Raw genomic sequence first — 15,444 nt, 5'->3', positions numbered from 1 at the left:
GGCAGTTAGGAGTAAGAGAAGAAAAATTATACAAATTCTCTCCGTTATGAAAAATGCAACTCCTTATTCTCCAAGAGTTATTAAAGTTTAGGGGCCGTTGAAGAAGGTGGACATATTACGGCGCTTGGAAAGGAGAAAGAGGTGGAACAGCAACAAATCATGAATGGAAGTAGGAATGTTCAAAAAGAATGCACCATGTATTAATTTTCCGCCAAAGACTTCAAGAATATGAAAAATATGCGTGTGTGTTACGAGGACAATGTAAGGTTACTTTTACTAACCTATCCTTCCAATCTACTCGACGAACAAGAATCTACGCAACAGATGTGTAATCTGTTGCAACAGCTTGGTATTCTGTTGCAACATAATACACATATGTTGCATGAGTTGCACTGACTGGGTAATCTGTGAACTGATTTGGAGAACCTTTTGCATCGAATCCTTTCCACTGTGTTTTTATTCTTTACAATTACTAACCTATTTAAATAAATTGGCTTCTTATACTACAGTATATTAATGAAATTCTCTGCCTCATAAGAGGCAGTCAATTAGCGTACCCAGATGCTTATAATGCTGCCGATAGGATAATGGACCTCAATTTCTACAATAATTTCAGGGATAGGTATGCTGATCTCCATAAGAAAATAGATTCCAGTGGAATTGGACTTGATTAGTTAGTTTCTACATTCTAATGGGATGAAGAAGTGATTAGATATGTTAGGGGGAAGAGGTCATATCCACACGGCAAGAGCTGGACCAAGGCAAAGAGAATCCTTGTAGTCATAAACGTGGCTATCAAACATTTTCTCACTATTGAGATACTACTCTACGAGGGAAAGATTAAGGTTTATGAATCCAACTTAACTGTCTTCAGCGAGGATATGTTTTTAGCCCACATGTAGCCACTTTTGAAGTTGTTGCCCAAGTTGTTGACGTAGAGTAAGCTAATGGATCATTTGTCGGGTGAAGTATTGATGAAGGAATCATGGGATTTTGAAGGCCAAAATAATAACATCAAGCTCTATAGAAATAAAACTGTTGCGGCATGCGGGCCGTACTCGCTTGCATACATTGAGTGCTTGCTGACCGGCACAAAAATGACCGGTATGTGCGACACCATTATGGGAAATATACAATGGGTCTGGGTTCATGGGGTACGAACAAAATGGTTGGATCCTGTTTATAAAGAAGAAAATGTACAAAGAAGGAGACGGACATGATAACAATTTTTAATTCAAGCCACCTCACTTTACATATAGTGGCAGTAATTTTTATGTCTGTGGATAGTTGAATTTTATAATTCAATAGATAGTATATCTGTTGTAATATATATAATACCTATTATGGCAGATTGATTATCTGTTGGGGTAGGTCGGTCATCTGTTGCATTAATAGATGTTTCTAGGTCTGTCTATTGCAACAGATATACAATATGTTGCAACATATAATCTATCTGTTGAAACTGATAGATAATCTGTCACGATAAATCAAGAATGTGGAAAGACCTGTTATATAATTTCCAGCAGATAACCTAACTAAATGGTAGGAGACCGTGTATAAAGAAGAATATCTACAAAGATAGAGATGAACACGATAATAATTTTTTTTTCAAACCACCTAACTTTACATGTAGTGGCAATAATTTCTCTATTCGGCGAAAGTTGAATTTTTATAATGCAACAAATTATATATCTGTTGTAACAGATAGTATATCTGTTGTGTTAGATATAGTACATGTTGTGACAGATTCATTATCAGCTGGAATAGGTTGGTCATCTGTTGCATTGTGCAGATGTTCCCAGTCTGTCTGCCATAAAAGATATACAATCTGTTGCGACATATAATCTATTTGTTGAAATTGATCGTTAATCTGTTGGAGCAAGTAAAAAAAGTAGGAAGAGCTGTTATATAATTTTCAGCAGATGACCTACGTGTTGCATCTTATGTTGCAACATATGTCTAAATCTATTTAACAAGATATGTCATCTGTTGCAGCAGATGTATTATCTGTAGCGATATTTGAATCTAGTATCCCATTTCAATTATCATGTTCAAAACTAAAGATTAAATTATATTCATAGAAAGTATAAATTAATCGAAGACTTCGGAAATTACATCAAAATAAATAAAATGTAAAAATATCATTATGGGCACAAATGATCTACTTTAAAAATAAATCAATAAGTTAAACCAAGGAGGATAGTTTATTACATTGATGGACTCAAGATATAAAGAACTAATCAATATGGACAAGTTGTTCTTCATCCAGTATTACGGAATTCGGCTTTGGTCGTCGTGGATCTTTAGTGTCGTTTGTGTATGGCTTCTGAGCTTTTGCTCCTCCATATTTCCATAAAGGAGTAGCATATTTTTTTTTCCAGAATAATCCGGCATCAAGTACATCATTTGGAACTTGTAATCCATCTCTCAAATACTCGGCGTAAGCGGCAACAAAAGGACCGCAATTCATTCATTTTAAAAAACAAATAATCCATATCTTGCAGTTCATGCAAGCATTGTGAAATATATGAAATGAAACTAAATCATGACACTTATACTTATAGGCTACCAATGGTTTGTTGAACAACTCCTTCAACATATTGTACATCAAATGGATTACCCATTTTATCCCGTATGCTTCAATTATCAACCAATCAGTACAAACCTTTTGGTCAAAAAATCCACTCATATCAAGGTAACTAGGCAATATTTTGGCCAGTTTTTATATCTCAAGATGAAGGCCCAGAACGTCTCCTTCACGACATCGAGTCATAAACTCGGATGTGCCTCTCTTTTAGAATGACAACAACCAAAACCCAATAGAATTCACCACTACAATTGATTAGGATGTACACTTCATCGACCAAATGTCAAGGTAAGCTAGTTAGAATGCTAAAACATTTGATGATGCTGATTAAGCAATCCTTATTTTGGGAAATGTTCAGCTGTTGTTGACAATACCTATCGTAGACATTATTGATGTAAAATTTGTACAAACAATTGCTTGTCGTGTATCTATATTGTTCTTGTGTTTGCAACTTGGCCTTCTATCGGAGGTAGTAAAAAATGACATTGAGAAGCTGCGTATATTATCAAAATTTCGAAATACGTGATGTAAAAATTAATACGCAGATGCAATTAAATAAATTATTAATTAATAGTAATATGTATGACATTTAAACCTCATCATTCCAATAAGTTTGGGGCAGTGACATCAAATAGAACCAATTCTTTATTTTGGGATACGCAACAACAAAGTCGAACATATCAAAACCAAGACTCAATTGATTCACTTTGTAGTGTTCGTCCTTTTGTTTTCTACATGATGATTTATATATGTTAATGTCACATTCTTACAACAAGAATTGTATAAATCAATATCTTTTAAAATTGATTAACATCCCATCGGTAATTCATTCTGAATAGTTGTTGATCAACTATGTTAGTTTTTTTTTTAGCCTCGTTCAAGATGTTGAACCCTTCAAATGGGTAATTCTTCCATTCTCCCGAACTAACAGGCTCCACTTTTTCTTCTTCTTTGGAAGCAGTTGATGGATTATAAACTGTGATATTATGCTCTTCAGCAGCAGTGGCTTCTACCTTGATATCTACGTGGAAACCCAAAATTGTCTATGCTAATTACAGATAAACAACAGATTGTCCATCTGTAGCAACAGATAATTCTTATGTTGCAACAGATGGATTATTAATTGGGACAAATTCGAATAGGTAAATCAGAGCAATACGATAATTTTGAATAGATGGTCCATTTGTTGTAATATAAGATTCATCTGTTGTAACAGATAACGTATCTGATGCAAATTGTTAGACAATAGTTGCAACAGATGTGTATATATGTTTGATAATTTTCAACAGATATATCATCTGTTAAAACCAGATATGTTCCTGTTTGTTTGTGGTAATAGGTGATGTACATTTACCTTCTTCGGCTCATGCTGCCCTCATGTGGCCCTTACACACTAAATATCGGTGCAAGACAAAGACAGAGGCTTTCTAGTTTTTCTTTTTTCGATGCTTGATGATGCCTTGGAAGTATCTTTCCTTCTTCTCTTAGCCGCCTTGATCTCTAGTGGAGTGTATGGATATGAAATTCTCTTTTGATGGAATAACACCCCTCTTAGATGTCATTTTCTTTACAGAAGTAGTTAGTGCATTAATAAATTTAATCACTTCATTGTGTTTCACCTTGCAGTCTTGATATTTGCATGCAAAACATTCGCTAGATGTGGTAAAATATGTACAACCAGTATGATCGTAATCATAATGGCTTGTTGTTTCAAAAGTGCTAAAAGGAGCATCATTAGCCCCAACAGCAGTACCACTATCACTACCACTACCACTACCATCGTCAACAACAACAAGCCCACCCTCAAAACTTGTTTTTCTTATGATGTAGTTGCTCCAAAAAATTCCATTTTTATTCCATCAATAACATTAGGGTCCGATAAAGTTTGCACCGACCGTAAAGTAAGAAAAATGACATATTCAACTCTCGGTTGGTTGGAACAAGCCACGGATGGACAATTTAAAATAAATCGGTACATATATTAGAATGATGATGAAATTATTTAAAATAAAAAGTTTATTAGAATTGGACTCACTTTTTCCTTGGGGTGATTGAAAAGATCAAAAAAATTTATATTTTTATCAGTTTTGGCCGACAACCATCTCAGATTTCTTGGACAGTAAACTTCTTCCTGGTAGTTCACTTGTTGTCTCAAATAAGGAATAGTTTCAAATACCCAAGCCTATAACATAATGTCAATAAATTAAAATCATTATTAAATAAAAAAAATGATGAATCATATCATGATAAGAGAAATATTTATCATGAAGGCCATGAAAAGCCATATAAGTTGACTATCTTTGGTATCAATGGAGTCAACAAATATTGGAAAGTCATTTTGAAGCTTTCATAACCCCAAGGATGGTTGTAAAATGCCTCAACATCCTCACAAAGATTTATTAAATTGAGGCAAATATTGTTGTTAACGTCTCTCGCCCAAAGAATATTATATACAAACCAAACCAAGCACAATGATTTTTTGTGCTTCTTTGAGAGTCTTTTACCTTTCAACGCTTCTATCAAATTTTTATTTTTGAAGCTTGGACCAACAATGAACCTCAGGTCCTCATGATCACTCGACTTGTCTTTGCTTTTTTTAGGTGTGCGAGGTGCTTTCTTTTGGGTCAGAGTAGGTATAACTTGAGCAGGAAAATAAGGATAACATTCTAGTCCGGTAACTATGGCAATCTCCTTCCAACAAAAACATAAACTCATGCCACAGTAATTTATCAACATATCATCCATCTTGTCTTTGTTTTCATACATTAACCTACGTTTGAGAATATCGTATACCATTTTCATCTAGAAACAAACATTGTTGTCCTCCGACAAATCAATATATTTCCCAAAGCTGCTTTCCCTAAAATAAGCATCCAATTTTTGTTCTTGAAGTATTTTTCTAAAGCCGTCGAAAGATTTTTCCATGGCCGACTTAACCACAAAATCACCCGTTAAATCTATGGCGCTATCACACTGCATTCTAATAGGATAACGATCAATGTTAAAGGTTTTGAACAACTCTTCGGTGGAAGGGCTATTAGCATTTGGATCATCTCTTTTGAGAAATTCCTCCTCCCCGTGTTCATTATCTTCTGCTCCTAATTGAGATAACGCTTGTATAGCAAGCTCATAGAGTTGTGGATGTAGCCGAGCTGCTACACTTATTCCTTTACTTGGACTTGATTTGGTTTATTTTTTTTTTGAAACCATATTATATTTAATTATAAATAACATAAAATAGATTATAATAAATTAATGCATCATTAAAAAAAAGATAGCAGTAATATAACATGCACAATGGTAAAAAAATAGTTCCAAGAGATAGCACATCTGTTGTACCAGGTATGTTATCTGTTGCAATATATAGCCGACTTGCTGTAACGGATGAGTAAATCATTGGAAATAATAAAAATAGACCTCTAATAGGTCTGACCCGAATACAACAGACAAGTAAACCATTAGAAACAACAAAAATAGATCACTAATCTGTTGCATCATGTATGTTATCTGATACAACATATAACCAAACGTTGCAACAGATGAGTAAACCATTGGAAACCATAAAACAGATCACTAATTAGTTGCACCAGGTATTTTATCTGATGCAACATAGAACCAACATATGGCAATGAATGAGTAATCCATTGAAAGCATAAAAACATATCACTAATTTGTTGCACCAGGTTTGTTTTCTATTGCAACATATAAATGACTTGTTGCAACGGATAAGAAATTTGTTGGAAACAGTAAAAATAGATCACTAATCTATTGCACCGGGTATTTTATCTGTTGTAACATATAACTGACATGTTACAACGATGAGTAAACCTTTAGAAAGAATAAAAATTGATCACTAAACTATTGAAACATATCACTCAACTATTGGAAAAGAGTTATCTCTTGGATCAATATTGTTTAGATTTCTTCCAAACAGGATAATAAAAATAGATTACTAATCTGTTGCACCAGGTTTGTTATATGTTGCAACATATAAATGATCTGTTGCAACGGATGAGTAAGCCATTGAAAATAATAAAAACAAATCACTGATTTGTTACACTAGGTACTTTATCATTGCAACATATAACTGACTTGTTGCAACGGATGAGTAAACCTTTGGAGATAATAAAAATAGATCACTGAAAGGTTAAAATATATTTGTTTGAAAATAAGTTATATGTTGGATCAATATTGTTTAGATTTCTTCCTGATAGAAGAGTCGTCAATCGCAACAGATAAATGATCTATTAGATTGTTCATCTGTTGCATTAATTTTCATAGTTGAATCACATTTAATCTGTTGCATCAGATATTAAGATCTGTTGCATCAGATGTCTTCATCTGTTTCACAAGATATCTTAATCTTTTGCATCATATGTTTCATCTATTTCAACATTATTTTTTCTGAGACAAACAACAAATCAACCCAGCAACACCAACACATCACACACAAAACTAAGAACATCAACTGTGAACAAAAATTACCAACAAATCCGAATCAACAGTACGAAAACAAGAAAAAGAAATGCCAAAAATTAAAATTTTATTCAGTCCATATTTCAATACTAAAAGAGTAGTTGGCTCAAGTTTCCCTGTTTCTTCATAAATTTTTACCTGTGAAAAAGGAAATGGGCCAACGAAGAAGTCAAACTTGTTGTCGCCGGAGAAGTTTTCAGGTCGATTATTGGTTGAAAGTTGAAAGGAAACTCAGCCAACTATTTTTCGTTGGAGATTGAAGGGAGAATTGTGCAGAACTGTTGGTTGGGAGAGAGTAGAGAGAAGCTGTCGACAGAAAGAGGAGAGAGACTTGTTGATTTGGATTGAAGAGGGGTATGGGTTGGTTGATTAGTAGTTTTTAAATGATAATAAAATTTTTAAAACATTAATCAACTCAATAATTAACTTAATCAAGTTTCCAAATGATGTTTGACCCTTTAAGTTGGTCAATTTCACCAATCCTTCATTCAAGACTTAAAAGACACCTTTCCTTTTATTTTCTCATGCTATTTTATGTTTGTTGTTGTTTTGAACTATTTAAAATTCTTTGATTGATGAATAAGTTCTTCCATGTATATATGCATTTTTTCTATTTAAAAACACTAGAGGAGATCTGAACAAAAGTGGATCTAGAATTTTAAGCGAGTTTGTGTGTTGTGATATTTGAAATTGAACGTAACATAAATGTATAATTTTTGAGTCGAATCACATACAATAGATACGTATGGTAAGTCAACAATTTTATTTCTAATTTGGTTGTTTTGTGCCTTTTATCATTTACATTTCCTTTTCGAAATTCACAAATAGCTAGGGCCCAATTACCTTGTATGTATTGCCAATATTCGCTGGATAATTATACATACTAAAATAAATAATCAAGCCTATACTAGTAAACACTTTTTCTATTTTTACACTTCCTAAATTTTATATGTGATTTTCTCCTGAAAACAAATCTATGGCAATCCGCTCTATATTTTTTATTCTGTCTTTATAATGGGAAATGGCAATCAAGCTTGTTGCAAAGTTTTAGCTGCACCCATTTTTTTGGCATTTTAAGCAAAGTCCATCATCAAATCTTTCCTGATGGATCCACTGAAGAACCCATAAATTCCAAAAGTTCTTTTATTTTTGAAGGAAAAACACTCAGTTTAAGAAAAGAAATTCTCTTTAGTTCAAAGGCTTTTAATGGGTTGTAACAGAAAATTTAAGAATAAGTTAGAAAATGTGAGGAAAAAAATGAGGAAGAAAAAAAGAGTATTGAAGAAAGATATTTAGAGATAATAGCAGAGCGTGATGAGGACTATAAGGAGAAATTTAATTTTCTATATGAGAGGATTAATGAGATAAAAAATGAGAAACATGAAAAAGAGGCTTATTATGAGAAGAAACTCAATGAGTTGATTGGTATACTTGATGCTACGGGGAAAAATATGATTTTCATGTGGTGCAGTTTGAAACAACTGAACAATGCAGTGGTAAAACACCAAGAAATGAAGGTATTATTTTGGTCACTTTTTTGTTTTGTTTTTGATTTTTCTCCTTACAGCTTGTTTTTATATTTGTTAGGTATCATTTCTTTATTGCAATGAAGAAAAGGATACGTTTTAATTAATTGTGGCTTTTGAAAATAATTAATGTTTATTTATGGAATATCTTGATTATTCTGATAAATCAGACATCTTGATTTTACTGCATTTCCCAAATCCATTTTAATTATTTGTGGCATTCAACAATCAATTAATTTGGAGTCAGATAAAGTTTTAAACGTGATGATAGGTTCTAGGAAAAGAAAATTATACGTTATCATTAATTGTATGATTTATATTTGTTGTTCTCATACCTTTTTTTGGAAGTAAGTATCATTAAAAGTATATAAAGTTTTTTCTGTCATACTTTGTCAACTAATTTTAGAGCGTGACACACAAAATTATCTAATTTTTTTTTTTCGAAGAAGAAGAAGATAAAAACAAATGATTCTTTACCAAAGGTGAATAACAAACAAAAGTTTACTAAATCATATTAGCCACCACGTGCACTTTACTCAAGTGCCAATGAAACACGATATATATACACTCACACGAATTTGAAGGTATCAAAGCTACAACATAATGAAAAAAAGAATGAGAAAAAATCCCTAGGTAACTTATTCAATTTCTTGATTTTTCTGCTCACTTCTGTTCTAATTTATTTACTCATTATTGTGATTTCCGGATACATATTTTTGTGTCATCTCTATGTCACATGTGAGTATATTTTTAAGTATGTATATATTTTTCAAAGTTGTATGACGGTAGATACATCCGGGTGTGTTGTTATACATCCGGATAGATATGATATTACGTGATTTTTGAAGTCTGGAGTTATGTTTTGAATTTGCTTGTTTGTTTAGATTATTGTTTAGATTTCCCCTAGAAATTTATTAAGAACTAGTGTACAATTACCTTGTTTTGATAAAATATTTGATGAATATTTTTATATGTAGAAATAAAGAAAGAATTTCTTATCACAAATAAAGTTTACATCTTTTAATGTTTGTTGTTGTTTTCTCTTTTCAAAAAGTCATGGCATTCAACGAAGAGAATGGGAAAAGGAGGTCTTCAGAAAGCGCTCAAAAGTTAATGCTATGGAAAAAGTGACCGGTCAAATTGGAGGAAGTTCCTATATCTTGCCTAGACCGGGAGTATTTCACTATTCGGGCTACAATCCAACGAAGCTGTCTACTTATGAAGAAGGGAAGGCCAAAGGAAAGAAGTCAGAGATACATGAAAAGGCATGTGAAGAGGAACCCATCGTTAAGAATGAAAACACTGAGGTGATTTCAATTGAAAATTCCTTAGAGAGAGATCTTAAGATGCCGCAAGAAAAGGTGAAAAAGTACGAAGGGTTTAGACAAAGAAAGCCAGGAAAGTGGGTGGCAGAGGTTCGAGTCCTAGGTACTAAAGATCGAATCTGGATAGGAACATTCAATACTGCTGAAGAAACTTCTTTGGCTTATGACGAGACTGTCATTGAAATGAAAGGTGCTGATGCCGCGACAAACATCCTCAAGCCACTACCAGGATACATTCCTCCAACGGAAATCAACTACATGAATCCACCATCTTTATCCATAGATAAGTCTTGGATTTAAGAAATGATTTGATATTTTATTGTACCTTCTCTCTCTTAATTACTCCCAGCGTTGACTTCACCAAGAAATGTTTCTTCTTCTTTTGTAAAGATGCAAGAGCCCATAACAATGTTTGTTTGGTCTTAGTTTTTCTGGCTATATCTAGGTATCCTTACTTTTAATTATTCTTAGTTGAAAGCAATATTACTTTATTTCTTGTAATTATGCAATCCAAAACTCAAGTACATAGAAAGAAATCACCTAATATTTTATGTCGATTCAGATCTCATTGTAATTTTAATCTCCTAAGTTTTCATTCATATTTGAGAGGCTTCTGCTATGCCGGTGCAGTAGCAGCAGCAGGTTTAGAAACCGATGGATGTTTGTAGGAGCTCTTAACTTTTATTAGTTTTTTTAAAATTTGGTGGAAGATTTTTCTGCGTTTCCGTATTGGACTTGGTAATAGTGTACTTCTTTCGGCTGACCTCTACCCTCCCCACACCCACTACGACGAACCTCACACACCTCCTGGCTAAGTTATTATTTACCTTGACACCGTAATAATATTTAAATATAGAAATGAACTGTATAAAAGAGAATCTTCGAAATGAAGTATAAGCCTGGTTAACAAAACCATGCTTCATTATACAATGAATTAAAGCAATAACAGAACCACTGTACATGCTGTAAGAACATCCCCATCAATGAAGTTGAACTGCCTCTGGAAAGTTGAACCTGTCAAGTTTAACTAAACTACGGACCCACCTTCTATCTTTTTGGGGTTGATTTTCTTCGGTGCTGACTCTAGGATATTTGCCAAAGCATTAGCTTCATTTATTTCAATGGCTAACTTATGATAGACCAACGCAACTTCTTTAGTAGTGCCAAAAGTGACTAACCAATGTTCAGTGTTGTTTATTATGTCTCGGATCTCTGCTACCCATTTCCCACATTTTCATTGTCTAAATCCCTTGTAGTTATTCACGTTTCTTGAAGCAGCTTCTTCACTATGGACATGTTCGTTTAAATGACCCTGGTCTTTCCATATTCAATGATGATTTACTTTATCCATATCGTTTAATGATGCTTTGACTTATCTCCTAAAAATGCTTCCTCCTTGTCACTAGACCAGTCATAGTGTCATTTTTCGGTATGTAAATACATACAACACGCGGCAAGACAACAAAACTTTTTCCCACTTTGTTGGTGGATTTTTATTTCTCTAAATTTTTATGGTTTTCTTGATTTCCACATTAGGGTGACTCTCACTCTTAGAGGCCATTTCTTCATGAAATAGATCAAGTAAAGTAGGAACAATCCATCAACCAGACAAGCATATTATCTCTCTTTTAATTTTTCTAGAAGGGAATTCAAATAAAATGAACAAAAAGAAGAAAATTGCGAACTGCCGAATCAAATACCAAACAATAATAGTGAATTTTCACAAATGGGGTTTTAAGAAGGGTAGAGCATTCATGGATCATTCCATGGAGAGGCTGTTTTCAAGAGACCCTTGGCCCAAGTACTGCAACAAATTCAAGTACAATAAGAAAACAGTGAAAAAAGCATAGTTTTAATAAGGAAAGGAGCGAAAAGTCTACACCAAAAAAACAACAACAGCAAAATAATGTGTTAATCGAAACACAATAAACAATACATGAAAATGGATATCAAAAACAAGAACCACAAGGATGTGACTAATACTACAACAGAAACCAACAACCGTAAAACTTTATGAAAAGAAAGACAACACTCTACTCCTTACTAACCTTCTACCGTAGTACGCAAAGTCAACACCTTTCTATATAAAATCATGTCATTATTAATATGAAGCTACGGCATATCCTATCTAATCACCTCCCTCCCTAACCAAATCCCATGTCATATAGATAAAAAGGAAATTAAAAAAAATACTCTCTCCTTATTGTAGCTTTTGACTATTTTGAATTGTCAGTTGTTGTAACTTATATTTTTATATAGTTCCCAAAAATTGAATTTTCTTTGGTGGAAATGAGATCTACTGCCTTTTATAATTTGAATAGAAAACAATGACCTTTTTGGATCCGAACAACAATAATTTGCGAAGGACTAAGATCATTTCTCCCTAAATTTTATGTCATTTACTACATTTACAAAACCTGTTGTAATATTTGTGACTTTCACCCAATCAATCAATATGGAACGGGATAAAGTTTTACACGTGATGATTGGTTCTAAGAAAACTAATTATACATTTTCATTAGTTGTGCGACATATTTGTTGTTCTCATACCTTTTTTTTGAAATATATATCATTGAAAGTGTATTAGATTTTTGTCTTGATAACTTATGGACTAATTTTAGACTAAGACACAAAATTATCACCACGGGTTGTTATGATTCTGAAAAAATAAATCAAATCACAAGTAGAAAGAGAACAAGAACACACAGATTTATGTGGAAATTATTGCGGGGAAAATCACGGGCAGAGGCAGAGGATGTCTCACTATAATGAAAGGAGAGGAGTACAATGTGGAGAGACATAATTTCTAAATACACAAACCAATCCACTAAATGCACTTATACAATATGTGCATACAAATAAGTCCTAGGCCAAAAAACATAAAGGTCCATACTTTCAGGTCCGGACCAACAAAATTCAGTCACAACTCTAACAATCTCACCTTGACACAAATTCTAATTCAGAACTAATATCTATTTCAAGACAAACTCTCTACCTCTTCGACAAAAGCCCCTAAGAGTACATCTTAGCAACTACCACTAACCAAGACCAAACAATGCTCAAACTTTGCACTTGGTAGTGTATTGGTCATCATATCAGCAGGATTATCATGAGTACTAATCTTGCTCACCACAATATCACAACGAGAAATAATTTCATGCACAAAATGATATCGAACATCTATGTGCTTTGTCCTCTCATGAAACATCTTATCTTTCATAAGGAAGATAGCACTCTGACTATCGTAAAAGACCGTAATAATCTATAAGTCTTTGCTATGTCCACCAAATAGACCCTTTAACCTTATATCTTCCTTGAAAACTTCTACAATAGCCATATACTCTACCTCAGTAGTTAACAAAGCAACCATAGTCTGTAAGGTAGATTTCCAACTAATAGCACAACCACCAATGGTGAAAACATAGCATGTAAGAGATCTCCTTTTATCATGATCTCCTGAAAATCAGAATTAACATACCCAATTACTACATCTTTATTTCGCCCAAACTGCAAACAAACATCAACAGATCTATGGAAGTATTTGAAAATCCACTAAACTTCTTTCCAATGTTGTTTGCCAGAATTTTCCATATATCTGCTAACTGCACTGACGGCATAAGATAAATCTAGTTGAGAACATACTATTTCATACCTAAGAGACCCGACAGCACTAAAGTATGGAACTCGAGACATATAGTCACACTCATCATCTGATTTTGGAGATAAAGTGTTCGAGTGTTTGAAATGAGCTGCTAATAGAGAACGTACAGGTTTGGCATTTTGCATATTGAACCTCTGAAGCACTTTCTCAATATACCTTTTTTGACTTAAGTATAACTTACAATCTTTCTATCCCTCAGAATCTCCATGCTAAGAATCTTCTTTGTTACTCTTCGATCCTTCATATCAAACTCCTTACTGATATGGGCTTTGACTTTTATTATCTTTTTTATATCTTTTGCTGCAATTAACATATCATCAACGTACAAGAGAAGATACATGAATGAACCATCACTTACGTCATTGAAGAAGAAACATCTATCATAGCCACTCCTTTGAAATATATGAGAGGTCATAAAAGAGTCAAATCTATTATACCACTGCCTGGGCAACTACATTAAGCCATAAAGAGACTTTTTCAATAAGCATACATAGTCCTCCTTTCCTGACACTACAAAGGCCTCTTGTTGCTCCATATAGATGTCCTCAAGTTCTCTATGTAAGAATGCAGTTTTGTCATCCAACTTCTCAAGCTCAATATTATGTATGGCCACAATACCAAGTAATGCTCGTATCGAACTATGCTTTACAACTGGAGAAAACACATCCTTGAAGTCAATACTTGGAACAAGACTATAACCTTTAGCAACTAGTCTTGCTTTAAACCTAGCATCTTCAACTCCCGATGTTGCTTTTTTCTTTTTGAATACCAACTTGCAACTGACAACTTTCTTATCTTTAGGCAATCTCACCAGATGCCATGTGTCATTCTTATAAAGTGATTCTATCTCTTCTTCCATAGTAATAATCCATCAGCCGGAATCATCACAACTAACTGCCTCTAAGTAAGAAGAAGGATCTTCAATGGAATCAATACCATCTGCTACACTCAATTCATAAACAACCAAATTTTTTTCATCATACTTTTGAGGAGGTCTAATATCTCTCCTAGGCCTGTATTTAGCAATAGAATATTGTGGCGCAGCTAGTGATGAAGAAAAATAGTATCACTCTGTATCTTCGGGCTAGACTGAGAAGTAGGCACTAGTGTAGACTCTGCTCCAATCAATAATTCAACATGGGTGCTTGACTTTTGTTGATTCATGTCACTAAGCTCATCTGGAGGTGAAGCACTAGATTCAAAAAGAACCCGAAGCATGGCAGATTCATCAAACACAATATCCCTACTAATTATAACCTTTCTATTTTCTGGAAACCAAAGCTTATAACCTTTAACCCCAGGCTTATAACCCATAAATAAACACTTAGAGGATCTAGGTTCCAACTTTCCAGTATCAGCATGACCATACGCAGGACATCTAAATATCCTCAAATCAGAATAACTAGCAGGAGTACCTGACCATACATCTTATGGAGTCTTTTTATCAATTGCGACTGAGGGAGAGCAGTTAATAAGAAGACAAGTTGTGAAAGCATCTTTGGCCCAAAAAGACTTGGGTAAACCAACATTAGAGAGCATACAACGCACCTTCTCTATTATAGTCCTATTCATTCGTTCAGCGACACCATTCTGCTGCAAAGTATGGATAACTGTCAAGTGACTCACAATTATTTCTGACTTGCACAAAGCATTAAATACATTCGAACAAAAATCTAAACCATTATCGTTCGGAAGGCATTTTACCTGCTTCCCTGTCTGCTTTTCAATCATAGTTTCCACTCCCTAAAAGTAGGCAACACATTATTCTTTTGCTTCAAAAAGAACACCCAAACTTTCTGGAAAGTCAACAAGTAATTGGCGCCTCTTTTAGAAGGTACTCTAGCAGGACCACAGAGATCAGAATAAATA

Source organism: Capsicum annuum, unplaced genomic scaffold (genome assembly GCF_002878395.1).
Source record: "Capsicum annuum cultivar UCD-10X-F1 unplaced genomic scaffold, UCD10Xv1.1 ctg2906, whole genome shotgun sequence".
Classification (NCBI taxonomy): Eukaryota; Viridiplantae; Streptophyta; class Magnoliopsida; order Solanales; family Solanaceae; genus Capsicum; species Capsicum annuum.
This window is presented reverse-complemented; position numbering follows the sequence as displayed.